Source organism: Condylura cristata, unplaced genomic scaffold (assembly GCF_000260355.1).
Source record: "Condylura cristata isolate star-nosed mole 26May11 unplaced genomic scaffold, ConCri1.0 scaffold00008, whole genome shotgun sequence".
NCBI lineage: Eukaryota > Metazoa > Chordata > Mammalia > Eulipotyphla > Talpidae > Condylura > Condylura cristata.
The window spans coordinates 775,369-799,588 of NW_004567109.1; the positions used below are offsets into that span (position 1 = coordinate 775,369).

Consider the following 24,220-nt stretch of genomic DNA (forward strand, 5'->3'; position numbering starts at 1 on the left):
GGCGCCCCCGGCCACGTGGCGTCGCGGGAAGCGCCTGAGCGGGACTGGCCAGCCTCCCGTGGCCTTCTCGCCGGGCACCCGGAGCCCCGCCCAGGGAAGGCCCTCTTTTCGGCTCCTGCCTTGCCGTGCATTTGGGAACACCGCCCGCGTGTTTCTGACGCTCAGTGACAAGGCCGAGCCCGCCGGTCCCGAAGACGGGTCTGGGGCAGGTGCACCGACCCAGCCCCGGCTCGGGCGCTGCCCTAAGGGCTACCCATTCCGCCCGCGCCTGGCGACTGGGGCATCGTGAGGCGGCCTGGCTGCAATCATCTGAACAGTAGCTTTTTAAAGATTCATTTTATGTACTCATGAACGCAAGAACTTGGGGTGCAGGCCAGAGGTGTGTATGGGGGGAGAGGATTCCCCAGAGACAGCGTGGGGAGCAGAACAGGCCGATGGACTGAAATCCCCTGCTGAGGGGAGCAGCGGGGAGACTGGAGGTGTCTGCTGTGCCCTGGGGCTCCCTCCCTGGGGGCACCAAACCAGGCTGCAGTGGCTGCCAATAGCTTGATAGCGCTGAGGCTTTAACCCTGCGCCACCAGGGGGCCCACATCTAAATTCATTTTTTTTAAAGATTTATTTTTTTATGCAGACAGACCTGGGTGCAGGCCAGAGGTGCAGGGGCTTGAGAGGTTTCCCAGAGACAGCGTGGGGAGCAGAACAGGGAGATAGACTGAAACACACCGCTGAGGGGAGCAGCGGCAGACAGAGAGGTTGCTGCGCCCTGGGGGCCACAGTGGGCCAGGGATCTAGCTGCACTGAGGCTGCGGCCAGCGAGCACTGTCGCCTCTTGTGCCACCAGGGAGGGCCCATCTAAATATTCTAAATGTCTGGGAATGGTGCAGTTATCAAGAGAAAGTCGGCAGCAGGTGACCCCACACTCCTGTCGCCCCGCCTCCTGCTGACTCTGCCCCATCATCACCTCTCAGGAGCGCTGAGTCCCCACGCCACCCTTGAGGGCCAGCTCGCGCCGCCCGTGGAGCCTCTCCCGTCTGGGCTTGACGCGCATTTCTGTCTGGCCAGATGTGCGCCAGCTGTTCCCGGGTGTCCTTCCGCCGCCTGGCCTCGCCGCTCTTCTGGCACCGACTCGGGTGTGCTGAGGGGCCGTGCGGTCAGCTAGCCCAGCGATTCCTTATGGTTCCCTTTCTCCCTCCTCTGCAGAGCTGTGATTAGGGCGGAACTGTGTGCGGACATTTGCCGGTCGTTAAGAATTTTACAGGGAGACGGTGGAGTGGTGGGGGCAGTTAGTTCCACCTCTGGCAACCCCGTCTTCCCTCGGTGGTATCTGGCCAGGACGCCCCACGGGGAAGAGGTCCCCCCGGCATGCTCTGCCCCAGAAAACGCAGCCTCTAGAAACGGCATGAGCGGCCTGGACACGCCTTTCGGGAGGCCCAGGCCCGGGTTTCTGTGACCGAAAGCCACCTGGGTTTATCGCCACCCCCACAAAATACGCAGTGACCCGGGGAAGGCCCCCGTGACCTTCTGTTATGGGTACTTGGAGGTGGTTGTGACAGCGGGAAATAGGCTCAAATACCCCCGTCCCGGGAACAGATTCACCTCCCACCGCGTCTGTGATGGGCAGCAAAAGGGAGCCGGAGGGTCCAGGCGCGGCCACTTGCACCTGTGCCCTCACTGGTTAAGGCCAGGAGGGAGCTGCGCTCAGGCCGTGCCAGGCCAGTAGGCCAGGTCAGGGGTGTCAGGTCAGGCGTCTCCACTGTTTCTCCCCACTGTGATTGTTTCACTGCACTGTGAGCTTCTCTCGTCTTTAAATGGTGATTGGGGGACACATGCTTCCACCCCAGCCCCCCGCGGGATGACCTGGTGGGTCTGGTCTCCTAGCACAGTTCTCGGGGTGTCCTGTTTTGGGGCTCCCTCAGGGCCAGAGCCTCTCTTCTTGCACGCGTGGTCAGGGCTAACAGGTTGAATATGGGGTGTCTGATTAACGTGAACTTCAGACTAAAACACTTTTGCTAGTGTGTTAGTGTGCAGAATGAGGGGGCTCCCCAGGCCCCCAAACCTGTCTGCTCTATGGCTTCTACCATACCCTGCATAAAGACAAAACATACCCTTAGTGCAAAAAGAATTTTAGTACGTTTAGTGCAACTGCGAGAAGAGAGAGGACGCAGTTACAACGGCCCAGGAAGCACCCAAGAGCCTCCACAAGAGGAGGCACCTGCTGGGCAGACCCATGGGGGGGCAGGGGAGTCTGGAGGGAAATTCGAGTCCGATGAAGGCGCCCCCGCCCGCCTCCCGCAGGGCTCACCCAGGTCTCCTTCAAGTGTCTCCTTCACATCCCCAGGTCCCGGGCCAAGTCCAAGACGAGGAGCCGGGCGGCTTCTTCACACTCTGCTCGCGTCTCTCAAGTCTCCTCTCCTCGGGCCCTTCCTGAGCCCTGTCCCAGCGTTTTTCAGCCTCCCCTCCCTGCTCTGCTCCGTCCTTCCTTGGGTGGGGCGGGCTCAGGTAGCTGCGCCCACGCACTTGAAAATCCACATGCAACTGTGACGCGCCCAGAAGTACTGACAGCCTGCTGGTGACCGGAGGCCGCTGACCACTAAACGGCCGGTCAGCACCCAGTTTATTTATTAGCGTTGTTACATATGATATTCTTTTTTTAAAAAAAGATTTAAATTTTTTGTTTAAGCATACAAGAACTGGGGTGTAAGCCAGAGTGTGTGTGTGGGGGGGGCTGGGTGGGGTGAGAGGATCCCCAGAGACAGGGTAGGGAGCAGAACAGGCAGATGGACCGGGGAGCAGCGGAGACAGGAGAGGTCTCCCTGGACTGGTGCTGCAGGGGCTGCGGACAGCTTCACAGGGAGGGTCTGTGTTCTTCCAATGAAGGAAGCTAGAGAAGGGAGAGGCATTCGGAGGCTCTTAGGGAAATGCATTTGAGGTGCTGACTTTATGGGACCGTGAGTTCTTGTCCGATAATAAGAAATCTGTGTGGAAGCGGGCCTTGCGCTGGGAAGGGTCAAGCCAGAGTCTGAACTTACTCAGGCGCCTGTACAGACCCTTAACAATCCCATGCAGGGCCTCCGCCCTCAGGGTGGTAGGCAAGAGCGAATGGAGGTTTGGACCTGGGCTGAGCAAGGAGGGTGCTCAGCCAGGGATGCGCTCTGGACGCCACTCACGGGAACTGCCCACCGGCTTTCTGGGCAGTGCCAAGCGCAGTCAACGATCACGCGCATTCCGGCTTCCCCAAGGCGGCCGAGCCCCCGTGGAACTGAGGAAGACTGGGGAGAGGCGGGCTTGGTGGGGAGTGAGGCTTCTACTCCTGTTTCACATTTAGTTTTTTATGCATAGAAGAACTGGGGTGTAGACAGAGGTGCGGGCGGCGGTGGTGGTGATGAGAGGACTCACCAGCGCGAGTGGGGAGCAGAACAGAACAGACAGATGGACTGAAACCCCCTGCTGAGGGAGCCGGGGAGACAGGAGAGGGCTGCTGCGCCCGGGGTCACTCCCTTGTCGGGGTTCGAACTCGTGCTGCAGGGGCTGCGGAGTGCTGTCTTTAACCCCTGCTCCAGCAGGGAGGCCCCCAAGATCTCTACTTCGGAGAAGCAGAGCTAGGTCCGCCTCCGGTCGGGCCGTCACTTGGGCTACTTCTGCGACGCGCGCCCTCGTTTCCGGCAGTCGCTGCTCACCCCCAGCGTTGCACTGACGTTCCAGCTCCCTTGGACTCCTTGAACCCCGACTCCTGTGGCCTTTGCTCTCTGCCTGAACCCCAGGCATCCTCCCTCAGCCTCGGCTGCCTTTGCCCCTCGCCTCCCGCCTCCCTCTGTCGGTTCGCCCACCTCCTGGCGCTGGGGCCCCTGTCCCGTCTTGGTTCCGGATGTCCCAGGCGACGCCCCTTCCTTTCCTGCCTGGGTCTTTGGCTCTAGCCAGAAAGAACAAGCTATCGCGCTCTGAATGCTCCTTGAGTTTTCCCTCCTTCTGTGTAGGGTCACCGCCCTTCAGCCTAGACACCCCACGGAATTTCTTTGAGTGCATGCTGGAGAACTCTCCATTTTTATTTACTTGAAAATGTCTTTGTCTACCTTCATCAATATTAAAGGGCGTTTTCTCGGGGCAGAGAGCTTGAGTCTGGCAATGTTCTGTTTTCCAGCGCTTCTGTAATATTTCATTTTCCTTAGGTTTCTGGCGCTCTTGTGTGAAGGGACTCTTCTCTTTGGGGGTCCCAATTAGACGTGTATCTGAAGGGAACCTTCCTCAGTGTATCCTGTATGGTTTTTATTCTCTAGCTTCTTTCTTTTTATTTCTAGTGTGTGTGGCTTGTTCCTCTGACCACTCTCCAGCCCCACTTATTTTCCTAATTTTTTTAATAACTTTATCACACTCTAGTTTATGTGCCAGCATGCACCTATTCCAAATAAACAATGAGTCTTGTCACATTTCCCCCATGAATTATTATCATTGAAATGATGAACATTTCCATAACCCAACGTTTTCCTTATTTCCTCCTAAGCTAGCCTTTCTTGGGGTCTAGCTCCAGGAAATTATGACCCGCTGTCATCATCGATGGGCTTATGTTTCTTAGAGTTTTGTGTATGGAGTCACACAGGCCGCTCCACAGTTGTTATCTAGCATCTTCCTTGTATCTTCATTGTAGGGAAAACTTCTCTTCTGTCCGGTGCTGACTGCTAACACTGTTTCCTGAACGTCCTGATCCCAAAAACGTTGTCTTATGGACCAAATCTTTCCAGTTTTCTTTTAAGAAACTTGGATGCCTACGTCCTCCCTTTCCATTTGTCACCTCGGTCAATGGGTAGATAGTCTGACTGGGTATAAAAGTCTAGGTTGTAAAATTGTCCCCTCAGGTTTGAAGGCACCATTCGCTAACTCTGCACCCCCCTCTCTGCTGGCCACACTGAGTTTGTCACTGCACTGTTCAGATACATCCTGAACTTTTGTGTTTTTTCATTTTCTTTGGAAATCTTTTTATAGCTGGGGTCCTGAAAGCCCACTGTGAGGTACCTTGAGTGGGACTTAAAAAATGTATGGAGCTGGGTGCTCAGTAGGCTTGTTTAGCCAGAGACCTGCTGTCCATCACTCGTGAAACCTGTGGGTGCTTGCTAATTTGGTTCCGTTTCTGCTGGCTTACTTACTGGAACTTTATTGTGATGCCAGGTGTCCAGTGCTCTTCTCTTTTTATTTCTATTATTTTGTCTTTTTAGTCTTTTTGGAGATCTCAGCTATATCTCCTTACCTTTTATTGATTTTTTAAATGAACAAATACTTTTTCGTTTTCTAGAACACTTTCTTTTTCCCTGATATTTTTCCTTTTATGGATGCGATATGTTCTCTAAAATCTCTGAGGGTGTTTTTAAGTTTTATTTTCTTCCTCACTGTTTCTATTTCCGCCTTGTTATTTTTTCCTATTTGTTTTGGCTTGGTTGGTTGTAGGGGACTTTTCCCAATGCTCTTGGGATGCTTGGCTGTCCATGGAAATGCTAAATAGATGTTCAAGGCTATTCTTCTGGGGTGCTTCTTGGAGAGCTGTCGGGTCAGGTCCCCCAGATGTCAGATATCCAGGTCTTTTTTCTTGGATTAGTTCTCCCAGTGAGGGGTCCTCCTTTCTCCTGCCTAGGTAGGAACAACCCTACAGGGGAAGAGCTGTGAATAACGTTTCGCTATCTAGACGTTCATGAAGTTCCCATTTTACTAGAATATATGACATCTAGCTATGCTCTGATATCTGATCCTTCTCTGCTGCATTCCACCAGACAATAAACACCCTACAGGGTATGGGCTGTGTCGTTCCACAAGTGGGAAGATTGGGGGACGGAATTTGGGGTTTTTAACTATTCCTTATAAAGATGGGGCCTTCCCTGGTGGTGCGACAGGTTAAAACACAGCACTGTGAAGCTAGACTCAGCCGCTTGGCGACTTCCGTCTTGCCCACTGCTCCCCTCAGCAGTCACTTCATCAAGCTGCTGCTTGATGTCTCCCCACTCTGCTCCCCACTCTGCCTCTGGTGAAGCCTCTCACCCCCCTACACCTCTGGCCTGTACCCCAGTTCTGTATGAATAAATAAATACACCTTTAACAAAAAGATTGTTAACACCCTGCCCAGCAGCCCACTCCGGAACCACTCCTGGGCCTTGTAGCACAGACCAGCCCGCTTTCTCGTTGCTTCTGCCCACCTCCTAGGCCTTGAGCAGAGTGGAGAGGCCTAAGTTTGCTACCAAGGGCCCCGGTTTACATCTCCCAGTGTTTTGTTGACATCATAGGTCTGATGTTATCTCTTCTCCATTTATTTCGTCCAGTTGCATCTCGATCTGTTTGTCATTGCACTGGGACTTCTGGAGGAAGCAAACTCCTGCCTGCGTCTCAACAGCTTTAATGCAAAACCCATTGTCAAATATGATTTATGACACATTCCCACTTATTCCACTGATATTCCACTGACAAATTCCTATCATCTACACATGTATTTCCTTTATCAGACTGTAAGCTCCCTTGAGGCAAGTGCTTGACATATTTGGTGTTTATATTTCAATAGCACTGTGTGCCTGGCATATAATAAAGGCTTAAGGCTCGTCTATGTATGTAATGTATGCTGAATCAGGAGACACAGAGCTGGAAACAAAAGATGGACGTGCAGAAGCAGAGATGTTCTCACCCAGTGACAGGCAGCAGCGTGGAGTTCTGATTGGGGTTCCCAGGATCATCGGGGCAGAGTGCTGACACAGAATGAACCTTGGTCCTTGCGAAGGGGGGTGCGTCTGCCCTCCACCCAACATCCAAGGCCCCAGGAAGGGGCTCTGTGACATGGGCAGCTTTCCCTCTCTCCGGCCGATACAATGGGGGTCCAAGGAGGGACAGGTGTGGGGGGCTTTGTCGCAGGAGGCTGATGAGTGGCACCTGCATGGGCCAGAGTTGGACCAGTCTGAAGAAAGGCTCCTTTTCAAGGATTTGTCAGCATGAAAGGAAAGGAAAGCCTCGGAGTGTTGGTTGGTTGGTTGGTTTGCTGTGTTTTGCTTTCATTTGTCTTTACATGTTTTTTTTTTTTTTTTCCCTTCCATAATCCGGAAGAAATTCATTTTCTAACAAAAAAGAGGCCCAGAGCCAGGAGGTTCCTGAAGTGGATCTGACGTCACCCAGATGGGAGGTTCTCTCCTGCTGCAGGGTGTCTCCCTGCAGCACCCCTGGGTGTCTCCCAGGGGGCTGAGACGGCCGGTAGTTCATTTAAAAAATGCATGACTATTTTGCCTTACAAGGATACCAGGAGTCCTTGGTCAGGGGGAAGAGGAGCTGTTTATGTGGAGGTCAGTTTTGCAAGATGGATGCGCCAAAAAGTGAATACACTTAACCCGACTGGACTGGACACTCAAACATGGCCAAGAGGGCCAGGTGCACGCTGCATGTATTCTATTACAATATAAAATCAAAACAACATATCGGAGTCTCCAGCTCTTGACTTCGGTTGACTTTGAGCCCAGAGGCCTTATTCTCTCTGACATTGTCTTCTAGTGAGCTGAGGGAGAAGCAGGAATGCCCTCTGTCGGCCAAGGATGGAAGGTTCCAGAACGCAGCAGCCACCGCGGCTTAAGGTCACACCTGGCACAGAGAGCGCTCGTCTCTCCGCTGCTGGTTGTTTGCACTCGGGGAAGCGCAGCCTCAGTGGTCGTCGGCGGCTGAGTGAGGCCTGAAGGCCCCTTGAGAAGGGCCGCAGCAGGGCTTCCGGCCTCGGCCCCCTGGCCTCGCCTGGGGAGCCCTCCGGGGGGCTGTGCTGGACGGGTCCTGCGGCGTCCTCAGGGGCAGCCGGCCTCGTGGCTGGATTCCATCGCGCCTCTGTCTCTAGGCCACAGCAGCTCTGCACACACCTTCCCAGCGTTAGTGCCCCCCCGGCCCCCCCCGCGGGTGTCTCAGCAGTTTGTACCTTCTGGAACACAATGAAGTGAAAATCACTCAGCTACCCATAGGTATAGACTAAGTGCCGACCCGTGCTGAGTCATTATCTCATTCAATCTTCTCCACAACTCTCTGGTGCAATAATTAACAGGCTCCTTTGCGTGTGAGGAAGCTGGAATTCAGAGAGACTGTGTTCCTATCCCCGCTGGGAGCTGGTCGATTAGCGAAACCCGGGTTCTGACCGCTCCTGAAATGGCTGCTCCACCGCTCCTTTGATTCATAGCTTGGCGACTCGGGGGACTTCGGGCCACTGTGCAGTTTTATTCTATAATGTCCCTGCACGTTGATATGGAAGGATGTTACCAGTGACCCACAAAGGCAGCCTCGACTGGACGGCTCTGACTCAGCGGAAGCGTCTGCGTCAGGAGAGAAGCCCAGGTCGGCACTCAGGCGAGGCTACTGCCCCAGCCGGCCCCTTCCCAGCCCGGGGCCTGCTGGAGTGTCCAGCCGCGGCCGGAGCTGTGCCCTCCACCCTCCTCCCCGCATGGACTCAAGTGGAATGGAGATGAGCAGAGGAAACGGCAGCGTCCATCTCCCTGGCCTGTCCAGGGCGGGCCTTGCGGCTACCTCTGTGCCTCGAGTGGTCCCGTTCCTTCAAACATGCACCAAGTCCTTTCACGCTTCTGAGGGAAGGGGCTTGTTTGTGAGTCTCTGCAACAACCGCTATGCCCTCCAGAGAGAAAAAGAAGTGTGTTCTGCTGTCTTTTTTTTTTTAAGATGTATTTATTTACACGCATAAGAACTGGGGTACAGGCCAGAGTTGCGGGGTGGTGGGTGGTGAGAGGATTCACCAGAGGCAGAGTGGGAGCAGAACAAGCGGATTGTCAAAGTGCACTGCTGAGGGGAGCAGCGGGGAGACAGCAGAGGCCTGCTGTGCCCTGGGGGTCACCTCCCTGGCCGGGGATCAAACTCGTGCTGCTGGGGCTGCCACAGCTTCCTAGTGCTGAGCCTTAAACTCTGCGCCTCCAGGGAGGTGGCTTTTCATCCTGAAGCTGATCGCAGTCTGCGAGTGTGCTGGGAGCGAAGCTTTTTCTACTGTGCAACAGCAAGTGGAGACGGGGTGTCACCCCCGGCCCCCAGGTGCTCAGGGGCTCAGGGCCAGGGCTTCAGGTCGGCCATGTGTTCTGGCCTCAGCAGGCTGCAAAGGAAGGACGAAGGATCTAGACGGCGACGATGTGAGGCAGGACAGCCCTACTGGTCTTTAATTCCCGGCAACAGAAACTCCTCCGGAACTTTTGGTCAAAATTCTGTCCAAAAAAAAGAAGGCAAGAACAGACACACAAACCAACTTAACGTCCAGGCTGAGACGCTGATGAGTCTCCCCATCTTCGTCTGCAGGAAGACCACTGCAGGTTTGTTTGGTCTCCGGGGGACGGGCGCTCCCTCAGCGCCTGACCCTTCTGCCAGCTTCGCCCCGCCCGTGGGCCGGCGCCGCCCCTCTGCCCGCGTGACTCGGCGTTAGGTGCACCCAGCATCTCGCACAGCCTCCTCTGCCTCGGAGGGAGGAGGGTAGCAAGGGCTAGCACGTGCCCTGGACGCTTCCACGTGCCTCACCCCCATATGTCATGGTGTCCACCAACGGTCATTTGGCAAAAACCTGAAGGACGCCCAGATGCTGTTTGCTGGGTGGGGGAGGGGGCAGGAACGTTCTCTCCGGTGAGCTTCCTGCAGAAACAGCCCACCTGTCAGGTTCGTGTGCTTCACGTCCCGTTAGAGCAATTAGTTCTGTGCAAACCACACGAAAGGACAAAAGGTTCAGGGCTTGGGATCACCATGCGACACCCTGGCTCCCCTGCCATGCCCAGGCCTCAGAACGGGAGGCACCGGCCCTGCCACGGCCTGACCGTGGCCACAAGACCCGTGGGGTCGCCATTCGGGGCGTAGGAAGTGGACTCTTCAGCACCTGGGACAAAGTCCCCTGTTATGGGGGTGTACTGGGCATCTTAATGGACCCCCAAAGATAGCCGCAAACCCTAAGGCCTGGAACCTGGGCATGTGCCTGTATTTGCGGGATCTCGAGACGCTCCCCTGGGGTTCCTCACAGGTGTCTTTGTGGGAGATTGGTCACATGGACCCAGGGAAGGGAGCCCGTGAAGAGGGACTTAGACCTCAGAGGGACGTGGCCACAAGCCAAGGAAGCTGGAGCCACGAGGCCTGGGAGAGGCGGGACGGATCCCGCCCCGGGCCCCGGGGAGTGTGGCTCAGACCTCAGGCGCTGCCCTTCCGACTGAGATGGCGTCTCTGCTCTTCGGGCTGGGCCCCCGTGTGCGGCAGCTTAGGAAGCAGAACCATGGGTGACCACTGCCCTCTCTCCCTGCCCGTCTGTGCGGTGGAACCAACAGCTTTTACTGTTGACCGGAGAACAGTTTTCCCCGAGAGAGCGAGGGGAGCCTCTTTCACAGGCTCGGGGCCCCCAGACGGCCGTATCTTCAGAACCAGCTGTGTCCGCCGCACACGGCTCCGGGCGGCCTCCTCGGCCTGCTCCCGCTCCACCGGGCCTCCTCAGGGCCAGAAGCTCACTCGAGAGCTCATTTCCTGTGCCACTATTCCTTCACTCTCTGGAAGAATCCTCTCATGGCGGCATCATAGATGGTTTCCATGGAAACGAGAGGTTGCACTAGGACGTGTGAACTTCAGAGGTAAACAAGGGCTGTTGTTTCTGCTGCCACGCAGTCACTCATTCTGAAGGTGTCGCAGGCCACTTGGGTGTAGAGCCATGACCTCACGTTCTAGCACATTCCAGCCCCCCTGACTTGCAGCACGGAGCAATGCAGGGACACCCAGCTCTCTGCCCCTGCCCCTTCGGGCTCTCTCTGGCACGTGGGTGTCGGTGTCAACAGGTGAGCTGAGCCGTGAGTCAGCGGCGCGTCCGGAGGGCAGGCTGTGGGCGAGAAGGAAACCCTGCGGTCGCCAACCACACGTACCTCTGTTCAGTGCCAGAGCCAGGCGTGGTTCTGGAAGACAGGCCCTCGGCCACACGCCCTGGCGGGAGGCCCTGTGGAGCTCAGCCTTCTCTGAGATGGTCGCGGCGGGGAGAAGAGCTGGCGGCCGAGGCCCTGACGGGCCCGGGGTGCACCAGACGGTCACCGGACGAGGGGCCAGCGGGGCTGCTCAGTCACGACGCCCTGAAGCCTGTTGGCGCTCACCCTTGTCACCCTTCCTTTGGGGAGGTGGGGTGGTCATTGTCCCCAAACAGCCCCAGCCGCACGCGCCATCTGAACGGTCCCTGGGAAAGGGGCCTCCGGTGGCCCTGGCTTTCGGCCAGCCTGTGCCTGCCCGGTGCCACCTGCGGACTCAGCTGGCACTCGGTGCCGGGCTCTTCTCTGCTCCATCAGGCCTCGGCCCCGCGCTCTGCCCCGGGGCACGTCCTGCCGTGGCGGGCCTGTCCTGGGCCCCTGCTGCCCAGCAGCGTCGCCACTAGCCAGATGTGCCTGTGGACGCTAGAGAGGGGCTGGTGTGGCTGGGGAGTGGAATCTAAACTTGATGTCTTTGAATATGTTCGTTTCAATGGCTGGCTGTGGCCAGCAGCTACTTCTGGACCGGGCACACCTGGGCGTCTCGTGGGCCTGACTCACGCTTGCCGAGACGCCCCTGCCGTGCCCCTGAGCCGTGACCCGACGTGCAAGTCCCCAGCTGACATCTTTACTCCAGTGTCCAGTAGGCACTTTGGATTTGACCTTCTCAAAACTGACCTGTTGAGGACGATCCCACTGGACGCCTGTTAGGGTGGCTGTTGAAAGCAAGCAAACAGAAAATGGCAAGTGGCGGAGGACACGCGGTGCCACCCGGGCACGGCGGACGTGAATGTCACATGACGCGGCGGCTGTAGCAGCGGCAGGACAGTTCTTCAGAGACATAAACCGCATCGTCACGTGATCTAGTCGCCCTTGGTAGAGCCCCCAGAGGCCCCAGTGCAAGGAATCCAACCGACTTTTGTTCGTGTGTCCCTAACCTCAATGTTCACAGTGACCAGAGTGGGGAAGCCAACCAGCCACCTCGACGACACAGTCAGGGAACACACGGCATGCGTGTAAACGGAGTACTCGCCAGCCTTGAAAAGGCAGGGCATTTGACCTACGTCACATGAACCCTGAAGACATTATGGTGGCTGAAGTGAGTCAGCCACCGAAGGCAAAGACTGCTATTGTCCTTACACACGGCGCTGGGGGCGCCCAGGTCACAAAGACAAAGCGGGGAAGTGGGCGCCCGTGCCGGAGGGGGAGCGTGGAGGGGACACAGTGGGGACGGAGTGGGGAAGATGAGGCTCTGACGGTGGAGGTGGTGCGCAACAGTGTGAGTGTACTTGGCACCTTTGACGGGCAAGGACACCAGGAAAGGACAGAAATGACAGATTTCATCATCTGCTTCACTGCAACAAAGAGCTGAGTCTTCCGATCATTGCTCCGAACCTGCAGGCTTCCGATCCCAGCTCGACTTTTCTCTGTAGAAGCCCGCCCTCTCCTCTCCCTCACGCCATGTCCAGCCGCCGTCGGGCCCCCGGTCCGCGCCTTCTGGCTCAGCGCGTCCCACACGGCCCAGCGTGCGGGTCCCCGGCCGGCTCTCCTGGACATCGGCCCTGGCGCCTCGGCGGTCTGCTGGGCTCGGAGAGCCTTTCGTGTCTTTGGCACGCGGCAAGCCCTGGGGTCTGTCCCCCTCGGCCCTCAGGCCTCCTTCCCATTGTCCACGCTGCACCAGCCACGCAGGCCTGCTCCAGAGATGCCGCTGACGCTGCCGGCCCGTGGCTCTTGCTGTGTCCCGTCCATCTGCAAGCTCCCCCCAATCTTTGTGGCTGCCGCCTCGCCCCTCGGCAGCCCCTCAGGCCTTTGTGGAGGCTTCAGCACCCCTAAACACGTCCTCTCCTCCTTGCTCACGCTTTTCACCCACATGAGCCGGTCCCCAACGAGCTACACATTTCACCCCGTTTCTCTTCGGCCCGGAGGACGATGACGGCAGGGGTTCAAAACGCCTTCTGTTCTCTGCCCGGACGAGCACCCAGAAGGTGGCTGCACTCAGTAGGCGCTCGTGGTATCAGTGAGAGAATCCGGAGGCAGGGGCCTGCTCGAGCCCTGGCTTCCCGAAGCTCCGGTGAGAGCACGCCCAGCCTCCTGCAGGGAGGGCCTCCGGGCCCGGCCTGGGTGTCTCAGGGCTGCTGGTTCGCCGTGGACACTTCGGGTCGTCGCTGGGAGAACAGCAGCCGCGGGGCACCCCACACCAGGATCTCTGCTCGATGGAAGCCGGGAGCTGGCTGAACCCCTGCCAGCAGGGCACAGCTCCACACCACAACTGCGGGCCAGATGCGGATGGTGTGGGGGCTGGGGCCTGAGCCAGGGTCGCGGCAGGGCTGTCCCTGCCTTCGTGGGGGGAGTTCCTGGGGGGGGCTGCGGGGGAGCCGTGTCGGGTAAAGACATGACGTCAACCCCCACGCGACTTTGGAATCCGGACCTTCACAGGGTGAGCTGCAAAAACGAGGTCATTAGGGTGGCCCCAATCAAGTATGGTCCGTGTTCTTACAAAAAGGGGAAATTGGGACATGGGCTCCCCAAAGGGAGAACACAGTAGAGACACAGGCGGGCGACCACTGACCGGAGGAAAGCAGCCGCGAACAGGCCCTTGACGGCCTGGAGCCCTGGGCTGGCTGGGCCCTGGGGCGGCCCGGGGCCTGGGGTAGCTGGGTCCTGGGGTGGCCTGGGGTCCTGGGGCGGCCTGGGGTCCTGGGCTGGCTGGGCCCTGGGGCGTCCTGGGGTCCTAGGGTAGCTGGGCCCTGGCACGGCCTGGGGTCCTGGAGTAGCTGGGCCCTGGGGTGGCCTGGCCCTGGGGCGGCCTGGGGTCCTGGGGTCCTGGGCTGGCTGGGCCCTGGGGCGTCCTGGGGTCCTAGGGTAGCTGGGCCCTGGGGCGGCCTGGGGTCCTGGAGTAGCTGGGCCCTGGGGCGGCCTATCCCTGGGGTGGCCGGGCCACCAGAGGCGGGCAAGGCAGGAGTGTTCCTGCTCCTGTTTCCCGGTGCCACTGGGGACACCAGATTTCAGAGCAGTGGACCCCAGAATGTAAGACAACAGGTTCCTGTTGTTGGAACCCCCAGGGGTTCTGTACATTGTGGGGCTGCCCTGGGCCTGCACATGGAGGAGCCAGCGTCCTCCAAACTTGATGCGCTCAGGTGTTTGCCCCGTGGCAGCCGCTGAGTCTCTGGGAAAGGGGAGACGCTGCAGGACGGGGCACGAGTCCCAGCTGGGAGGAAAGACCGGGGCGTCGGTCTTTTGGGGAGTTACACATTTCATCCTGTTTCTTTTCAGCCCGGATGAGGTTGACTGGGGCCGGCCGCAGCTGGCTAAGAGCGTGGAGTGCAGAGGGCAGAGTGTGTTGGCAGCCCGCGTCCCCGAGGGCGGCCCCGAGGCTGCGAAGGCGAAGGCGAGCTGTGCTGTTTCAGCTCAACGGAGGCTCCCGCCGACCTCCTGCAGCTCTGGCCCTCCAGGGGCCCCAGACGGCTGCAGCGATACCCCAAGGTCCTCGGCCCCAAGGAAAGCTGAAGTTTGAGCGTGGTCCTGTCTCACACAAGAAAATAAATGATAAGGACAATTGCAGAACAAAGACCCGGATGGAGAGGCTACTCCGGGCAGGGGCCGGGTGCGGTGAGCGGTTTCCTGAAGACTCCTGCACCCTACAGCGGCTGGGATCCCAGAGATAAGGTCTTCGCACATATAAAGGCCCTATCGATTTCCTGTTAGTATTATCCTGAAAATGTGCAGTGTGCATCTACGGAGCAGAGACAATTTTCTAAAACCAGCTTTATGGGAAGAGAATGGTTATTGTATCTCTTCCCATAAAATATAATCTCTTTTTCTCTTCCAAAATCTACCCTTCCCTCTGGGAATTTTCAGTTGTAATCTGTGGAAGTGAATTGATTTTTTTTTTTTTTTGCATGTGTCAGTATTTCTATATCTGGCTTCTCTACGTTTTCTCATTGTTCTCTGAAGTCTGGCTTTTTTTTTTTTTAAGATTTATTTATTTATGCACACAGAACTGGGGTACAGGCCAGAGGTGCAGGGGATGAGAGGACTCCCAAGAAACAGAGTGGGGAGCAGAACAGGCAGGTGGACAAAGTCCACCGCTGAGGGGAGCAGCGGGGAGACAGGAGAGGTTTGCCGCGCCCTGGGGGTCACTGCTGCCTGGGGATGGGGCTCGTACTGAAGCGGCCGCGGCCAGCGTGCGGTGCTGCATCCTGACCCGTTGCCCACCAGGGAGGGCCCGAAGTCTGGCTCTTCTGGGCCGTTACTGGCGCTGGTCCGCGAGCTGGCTGGGGCGCGTGCGTGGGAACACACGGTGGGGCTGGCCCATCGCGTGCGCGTGCGCGTGCCCACAGCAGGCCTGCGCCGGCGCGCACTGGCTTATGGTACCGGTTCCGGGGTGCAGGCCCAGGGCCTGCTGAGTCCAGACAAGCACACACCCCGCTCACAGAGGCCCCGTTCCCAGCTACACCAGCCGACGCCCCTCCCGCCCCCGCCCCCGGCCTTTCCCTCTGGTATCCGCCATCTTGGCCGACTGCACGGGTTTCCTTTTGCTCTATTTCATTTGTCCTTTCCTTTAATTGTTTATCTTCCACACACGTGAAATCACACGGTATTTGTTCTTTCTGACTTATTTTGCTCGGCACATCCCCTCCAGCTTCACCCCGGTTGTTGAAAAGGGCACGATTTCACCTTTTATATAGCTGAGTCGTGGTCCATGGCGCACAAGGGCCACATCTCAATCCACCCATCCGCTGATGGGCCCTTGGGGCGCTTCCACCGCTCGGCTCTTGTACGTATGGCCTCAGCGGGCAGAGGGGGGCAGATACCTTTTCAAACGAACATTTCCATGAAGTCCTCGTATCTACCCGTCATGCCATGAGCAGTGGCTTCCTGACCCAGTGCGTCCGGCTGAGGAGGCCCCAGTCCTGAGGCCTTGTCCAGACCTGACACGGGGCTGCAAGCCGGCTGCCGCGCCTGTCCCCGTGGGTCCGTCTTCGCCAGGCCCCCACGAGACCGAGGGGCAGGCCCGTATCACGTCCACTCTTCAAGGACCGAGCAGAGGGGCATGGCTGGAGACATCAAGCCCACTCCACCGTTGGGGTGCGGTTTCCCTTCCAGGGTGCCTCAGGCCAAGGGGATGGCCCCGGGTGGGGCTGGTGGCTGCACCCCCTCACCCCAGGTTGTCAGGCTTTGGCTTGAGATGGTGCAAGTCCCTCCTCGGCCCCAGGCACTCAGCTACGGCCTTCTCCGGCCACAGCCCCTGGCCTTACAGACGGCCCCGGCCCCGGCAGGGGGCTTGTCCGTGTCTCAGCGTCTCCCTGTCGCACGCAGCATGTGGCCCCCAGCGGGTCTGTGGGGTGCCCACGGCGCCCGTAAGTCGGCAAGACCGGTCACCTCTGCCCGGTGGAGGTCTCCCAGCCGCCTCCCCCACGCGTCCGGTTGGCTGAGGCTCTGGATATTTCGGCAGGGACCAGCCCCGGAGCGGGGCGGACGGTCCTGGCACCGACGAGCTTGTGCGGGACGGGATCCTGCCTCTGCGGCTTCCCCGTGGGGTGCGGGCGGCCCCGCTGGCCTCCCGGGCCGCTCCGCCAGCCTGCCATGGATTTCCTATGTTTCTGATCAGTTGCCATGGCTATGGCTTTGGTGCCGGCTCTCAGCATCCGAGCTGCACTTTGCAGACTTCACCCACGGAAGCACTGATCTGGGGAAGGCGCGGGAGCAGCCTTTTTTGTTTGTTTTTAATTCTTTTTTACAAGAGTGGAAGGATTGCAGGCGAGGGAAGGGGGGAGCGGAAGCAAATCTGCCATGTGCTTGCCTGTGGGAACACGGGCCTCTCTCCCTCACTGGCTGGGGAGCTTTCCCTCGGCTGTGTTGGGGGCCCCTTTCCAGCATCTCCTGGCTTAATTACTTGTTTACCTGTCTGAGGTCTCCCCTCCCCCACGGGCACAAGGCTTCAGCCCTGGAGAGGATCCCCAGCTCCAGGCGGGTCCCCAGAGCCTCTGGGGCGCAGGGCGTCTTGTGTGGGTGAGGGCTTGTGCACCCGAGAGCCTTTGAGACAGCTTTTCTGGTGTGAGAAGATAAGGCTCAAGGAGTGGGGGGGCGGGGGGGGAGAGAGGGGCCTGCACAGGGGGAGCAGGCACAGCTGGGCACGTTCTGGGCTCTGCAGCAGGCGGCTGCCCAGGGCCTGCAGGGGCGGAAGTTGGACTCCACTGCCATGTCAGCAGGTGACGCGGGCCCTGGCCGCCTCCTTCTCCCCGCTCCCCGCCGGCATCTTTTCTCCATCGCTTCTGCACTTCTGTGGTTTCTTCCTCTGAACCTCACTGGCCTCTGCGGTCTCTCTGATCTCTCGATGGTGCCACTTCTCTATCTGGACACTAGCTGCCCACTCTGTCCGTCCTGTAGCTCCTTCCTTCAAATGTCCAGAGCGACAATCTGGTCCAGCTCATCTTTCTAGATGGAGCCAAGTCTGGCCAGCGGGTGGGTGGCCACCATGTCAGTGTCCAAGGCTAGAGAGCAGCCTGTGACCACGTCCCCAGAGATGTAGGCAGGGCCCCGAGCCATCCAGGGTGGTCTCTGTAGTCCCCCCTTGTGTTGCAGTTGGGGGGTGGACCCCAACTGTCTGGGGAGGGGCCACTGATGCCAAGCACAGCCACCCTACCCCCGGGGCTGGGTCCTGATGAGAGAACACGAGAGTGGCCGCACATGGCGGACGGGTCCGCACAGCTCACGAACCGGCTCCGTGTTCTCCAAGGGCGCTGCAGGCAGCGAAACTCCCTGCTCACCGGGGGAGCCAGGGTAAGAGGTGGCCTCGTCCTGGGGACATGGCTGTATTGTCGGTGCCCCCTACGGTCACCTCGGGCATTCTTGCTTCCATCCTGATGACGATGTCACCACCAAGTGGACTGAATCCAGAGCAGGCCAGTCGCTGCCAGTGCCATGGTTAGGGAGGCCCGAAGCCTCCTTTCTCTTGACCTCTAATGATATGACCCACTACATCTCCCTATTATTTCCACCATTTTGCTTGGGTGTTTGTAAAAGGCTGAAAGCGGGGTGGACTGGTGAGGGTGGTAGAGGTGAGGGGAGAAGGGGGAGCCTGTGGGCATGGGGTCGCTGGGCAGTACCTGGCGTTCTGAATACCGAGATGGGTAGGGCCAGTGTCACAGACCACCCCCAGGCCTGGGCTCAACTTAAGTGCTCTCCTCTTGCCGTCTTGAAATGCCTACCAGCTCTGGCACCTTCGGTGGCCAGTCAGGGCAGGTGTGCCATGACTGGGGAGGGTGACCGGTGTGGTCAAAGAGCCTCCGTCCCCCCAGGGACAGAAAGGACATGTGCATCCCCTGCCAGAAAGCCTCTGCTCATCCCTCCCACCGCCTGCCCGAGACATGGGGGTTGGCTCAGGCCCCCGGGTGCCCCGGGGACATGGAAAGGGGGGAATCAGCTTCTCCATGGGCAGGAATTTGGGGACATTTAGGGCCAACATAAAACTTTGATTGTTTAAGGGCTGAACAAATGAGCAAAGCACACGCTCACATACACACGCATACGCACTGCTGTTTGCTGGGCCTGAATTCAATCGACTGCTGTGGCTGCCTCTGGCTCCAGAGACCAGCTTGGATGCACAGGAGGAACTGGCCTGCCGTGTGTGCGTGTGCGTGGGGGGCCTCGCCCCCCGTCCGGCCCAGCCGGCCCTGCCCTTTCATCCCGCTAATGTTCCTACCGAGTGAACGTTACTTTGGAGATAATTAATGTGTCCCATTTTAGTGCAAAAATATACCTTGTCCCAGGTCACATGACAAATGTAACCATAAAAAGTTTAAAATGCTATTATTTAAAATTTATTTTCTCATAAAAAATGGTTCCTGAAATGATCATAATTTGAATAACTTACTCTATAGTTAAAATACATTACGCTCTGGCCCGGGGCCAGCTCGAAACCCTGGAGCCTCGGAGACCCCCCAGGCCTCTGCACCCCACCCTGCACGGCTCCTCGGGCTCAGGCCCCCCGGGCTGCAGGCACCCGCCGGGCTCTTCCTCCCCGCCCCTAAAGCGGCATTTTGTTAATTTTCAGTGAAGTTATTGTGGGGTGCGGGGAGGGTTCTTAGAACGACTTTAACTCTGAGCTGCACTGGCACAGAATAGGGCCCCAGGAGCCGTCGCCTTTGTCCTCCATGGGTGGCTCTTGACCTCCACTTGGGGAACCCTCTCCTGCCCCCAAGCGTGTCTGGCCTCAGAGTCACCCCCAGCGCTCGCAGGCGGGACGTCCTCGGCCCTGTGATGGGCCTTGCCAGCTCGCCCGGTGGGGGAGGCTGTCACCCACAGCTCTGCCATGCGGAGGCAGCAGGAGAGCGCCCCTGGGGCTCCCGGGGCCCCACCCCTCTTTCTTTCCTTTTGGGCCGCTCTCAAGCATCTGGTCTGAAGGATGAGGGGTGGGTGGTGGGGGTTAAACTGAAGGGTGGAGACAAGGTTCCCCAGGGGTGGGGGTGGGGGTGGGGCGGCGGGAACACAGGTCCCCTGGGGCTGCTGTGAGGCTCCTGGCCCCACGTCCTCCAGGCTGGCGGGCGGGGCCTCTGCAAGTGGCCTTCTCCCGCCTCTGCCGTGACCGTCAAAAAGCCTGTGATGACACCGATGACACCCCACCCAGATCACGCAGGACACCTCCAACTCAAGATCTTTAATTTCATCACGGCTGCCCGGGACTGCTTGCCACCTGAGGGCACTGTGCCAGGTTGCAGTGATTAAGATCTGTACCTCTGGGGGACCCCACAGGCAGGGGTGGGGCCGTGATTACTCCCACGGGAGGAGACTGAGGCTCAGAAGGACACGAGCAAGGTCACACCGCAGAAGTGAACAGCTGGTCCTTAGCTCCTGCCGCCATCATTGAGAGCAGTGTGCCCTTCTGGCCCTGCCCCCGCCCCGCCACGTGGGTGGGTGCCCGCAGCCCTGCACCCACAGGGGCTCCTGCAGTGCCCCTGCGCAACAACATTCGCCGTGGCCGAGCCACAGCACGACGGCCACCCGGGCGGGTCAGGATGCGGGCCAGTGCTGGCATCTGCAGTTCCCAGCCCAGCGGCCCTGTGAGCCAGGAGGTGCTGCCTGTGCTCGGGGTCTGTCTGTCCCCGGGGGGAGTCTGTCCATCCCCCGGGCCTGGCCCCACCTGGCCCCTGCTGGAAATGCAGCAGCTGGCCCTGCCTCGGTCCACGGAGTCAGCACCAGGTCCCGCTGTCCATGCGGGCACCGGGAGGCTGAGGAGCGCAGTTCAGTCCTGTGCCCCGTCTCCGCCTCTCCCAGCAGGTGTCTGGGGGGGGCTCCTGCAGCCCGTGGGGGTGGGGAGTGTCAGGAAATGTCTGTGCGGCTCTCTGTCTTGGCTCCTGGGAGCTGGCAGCAGAAGAGGGCTGGCCTGGCAGCCCGGAGCTGCAGGGGCTGGGGGGGGCAGCCCTGGGGGAGGCAGCCCTGCAGCCGCTGGGGATCCCAGGGCTCGCTGCTGCCCCCTCCAGGGCGCAGCTGGGCAGGCTTCAGAGCTGTGGGGTGCAGGGCCTGCCTCCCTGCACCGGTGTGCAGCAGAGGGCACCTGTGACATGACTTTGACCTTGGGGTGTCGCCTGCTCCCCCTCACTCTGAAATGCCTCAACTTGTTGGCCTGGTACGTTCTGAGCACTGTGGAGGTTTGGCAGAGTGGCCAATAAGTATTTTTAGTGCTTTCCTCCTTCGTGTTGGCCAGAAATCCATAGTCATTACTCATGAGCAGGGCAAGCTTCCGCGGTTTCCAGAAGAGTCCGGGATGCCCTCCCGTGCCCACCGAGGGCCCAGCCCCGGCCTCTGACGACGTCTCTGAAGTCAGCATCATGCCAACGCCGATGACAAAGCACCACCTGCTCCTTTTCATAGAACAAGCTCTCGTTTTAGAAAAGTAGTTAATTGTCCAAACAGTGGCACAATATAGATGGCACAGAATTGACCACTCGACCCCTCCACGCAGGCGGTCAGGGCCTTCGCGCGCGTGGGGGCAGCCGTGCCGCCTTCTCTCCAGGTCTCCTATAGTCCCAGCCTGTCTCCGGCACCCCGACTCCCGCCCCTCCGCCACCAGGCCCCCCAGCTGGCCGCCGGCCACTCTCCCCACCCCCAGTCTCCTCTGAGAGGGGTCACACAGGAGCTGCCCCTTATGGCACCCTCCGGTGCTTGACTTTCGTGAGCGCCTTCGGGTTCGTACATGCCGTGGGCCCTCCCCTTAAACGGGGCGTCTAGGGACAAAAGCCACTCACTGAATCAAAACACCAGCGCATCTGGGTGTTGGACAGGTGGTTTCTGGGTAGACTTGGGCTTGCTGGCGAGGCAGGGCAGCGTCTGCTTTCCAAAGAGGACAAAGGGGGAGCACGACCCAATGGCAGGAGGTTGGGGGTCCCACGGGCACCAGCTGCTGGCAGCATGAAGCCACAGGCTTAGGGCAACACAGCCTTCACAAAGGGCCACCGCTCACCTCTGCCAGGAGACCACCCGGCACGCTCACCTCCGCCCCGGACCGCCCGGCATCCTTAGCAGCTTCCAACCCCCTTCCCCTAGCGGGGTTCGGTTATTTTAATGGCAGTACCTTCCAGACCACAAGGGACAAGACTCCCTCAGAAAATCTCACCACTGGTGGAGGCATAATGGCCCGAGGATCCAGTCCAGTAAACACAGAATCTCTGTGATGCACTTTCCAAGTGCAGCACACGCTTTGGGATTAATTAAACTCTTTCGAGCTGCCTGCCAGGGTAACCTTTCTTTTATGCTTCTTGGGGGGGCACACGGTGTAAAAAGTCAAATCTATTATGTTCACGACTTGGAGGGGAAGATCAGGGACAAAATTACCTAACACACTGTGTCTTAAAATTTTTTTCGCTGGGTATTGGGTCAAATGGGAAGTTCTTTGAGGCTTGTGTGAGCCGGGCCACGGCTTCAACCCCGAAGAGAAGGGATTTGGAGTTAAAGCCGGAGACACCCGTTGCCAGCTTGAACCCCAATGTGTGAGCATGCTGGGGGGCTTTTGTTCGTGAGCGTCTCGTGCTGTGTGGGCCTGAGTCGGGTTCTTGTTCCCACCTTGCTGGCCTTTCGAGGGCGTGCCTTTGAATTAATTTTACGGTTAATTCTTCTCCCCGTTCCTTTGCCGACAGGTCACTGCGCAGATGTCTCCACTCACTGGGGAAACTGTGGTCTCCGCTGGACCCAGGTGGGTCCTGGGCGCAGCAGGAGGCTGCGAACTTCTGCAGGCTGAGCCCAGACAGGATTTCCGGCAGGGCGCTTTCTGGAAGATCGTCCCCGAGGCCCTTCTCTGGGTCCCAGGAGTACCCTTCAAATCTCCCCTTCCTGGGCCTCCTCTAGGAGCTTTGAGAAAAAGTTGCATTTGGAAGAATTGGGGTTTTCACTTTTTGTCAAAGTGCATCCACCAAGTAACCAAAAACCAGAGACGAGATAAAGCAACCTTCAGCCAGCTCTCTCCCAGCACGCCTTCCCGGTCCCAGGTGCCTTTCCCAGGCGACCCACTGGCGCGTCATCACTTCCGGACCCTTTTTGGACGCCTCGCTGGGAAGATGAGGCTCCTGCACCCCCACCGTACGGCTTCTTCTTTGTTCTCCTTCTTTTCTTTTGGTAACTGCGTTATTGAACCGGGAATCAGGTACCATAAAATAAAGATGTGTTTATTTATGCATCTAAGAACTGGGGTACAGGCCAGAGGTGGGGGGTTAAGAGGATTCCCCAGAGGGCCCTCCCTGGTGGCGCAGCGGGTTACAGCACTGCACTAAAAAGCTGAAGCCACTTCCGCATGAGTTCGATCCCCACCCGCCCCGGAGGAGATCCACATGGCGTGGCAGACCTCTCCTGACCCACCTGCTGCTCCCCTCAGCAGTGTACTTCGTCCATCTGCCTGTTCTGCTCCCCGCTCTGTCTCTGGTGAAGCCTCTCACCCTTCGCATCTCTGGCCTGTACCCCAGTTCTGTACAAATAAATAAATCTTTAAAAAAAAAAAAAGAGGATTCCCCAGAGACAGAGTGGGGAGCAGAACAGGTGGCCCACTGAAACCCCCTGCTGAGGGGGCAGCGGGGAGACAGGAGAGGTCTGCTGTGCCCCGGGGTCACCTCTGGGCCGGGGCTGGGATCTGCGCAGTGCTTTCACTGGCTGCGCCTCAGGGGGGTCTCATTCAGTTTTCCCTTACAGCACACTCCCAAAGCTGCACAACTGTGTCTAAAATGAGTGAGGCCCAGTCCCCTCCCTCCGGCCAAACCCAGCGGCTGAGGGTTGCTCCAGACCCCACACACCCTTGGTGTTTTCTCTTTTTTCACCTAGTCGTCCTGGGTGTGAAGTGCTTTCTGGCTGTGGATTTGACTTGCCTCTTCCAAGTTGCTGCTGATTTTGAGCTTTCTTTTCACGAGTTTATTGGCCAGTTATGCATTTATGTGTTTATTTATTTTGGGATTCTAAGTGGTTCTGTTAAGGGGAAGGATGTCCTAAAGGAACTCTGCAGAGCCTTATAGACCCCACCCCTACTCCAGCTTTCTGGACTCCACCCCCTACTCCAGTGACTGGAAACTACAACTCCCAGCAGCACCAAGGGCGGAGCTAGCAGGCATTCTGGGACATTCCGGGGATAAATAGGGCGCTCCAGACTGCATGACTTGGTGTGTTCAGCCAGCCTCGTCGTAAGGTATTTCATTTACTTTGTGTCCTGCTCTCTTTCCCTGGGTTGTTTCTGTTCCTCTCCCCTTTTGTAAACAAACCCGTTATGGACCCTTCTGTGTGTCCCTGCAGTGTAACTGAATTGGCAGCGCGTGGGGAGCGCGCAGGTGAGGCCCACAGACAGGCGGCCGGTCCACTCTGGGCTGCCCTGGAACAGTTTTATCTGGATGCTCAATGTTTATAAATATTAAAAAAAAAAAAAAAGGGCCTTTTCTGGTGGCGCAACGGGTCATAGTCCCTGCAGTACGAGGTCCAGCCAGGGAGTGACCCACAGGGCGCAGCAGACCTCTCCTGACCTGCCCACTGCTTCCGGAACAGTGTGTTTCAGTGGATCTGCGTGTTCTGCTCCCCACTCTGTCTCTGGTGAATCTCACCTCCCACCCCTCTGGCCTGTGCCCCGGTTCTTTATGCATAAGTAAATAAATCTTATGAAAGAAACAGATTGGCCATGTATAGCTCTCCTTTGAGTGATGGCGGTCCAAGTCGGGTGGCCGTGTAGGGCTCCTTGCGCTTTCCTGGACTCTAGCTCTTTATCAGATACAGTCTTCACAGTATTTCCTGTC

The 24,220-nt window shown here is 58.2% G+C and overlaps 1 protein-coding gene across 1 annotated transcript in view; it reads left to right on the plus strand.

The window, feature by feature from the left end:
- The window catches only part of LOC101619831, a 102,029-nt gene that overhangs the window by 8,664 nt on the left and 69,145 nt on the right, over window positions 1-24,220 (plus strand). The gene's annotated exons all lie outside the window — the stretch shown is intronic.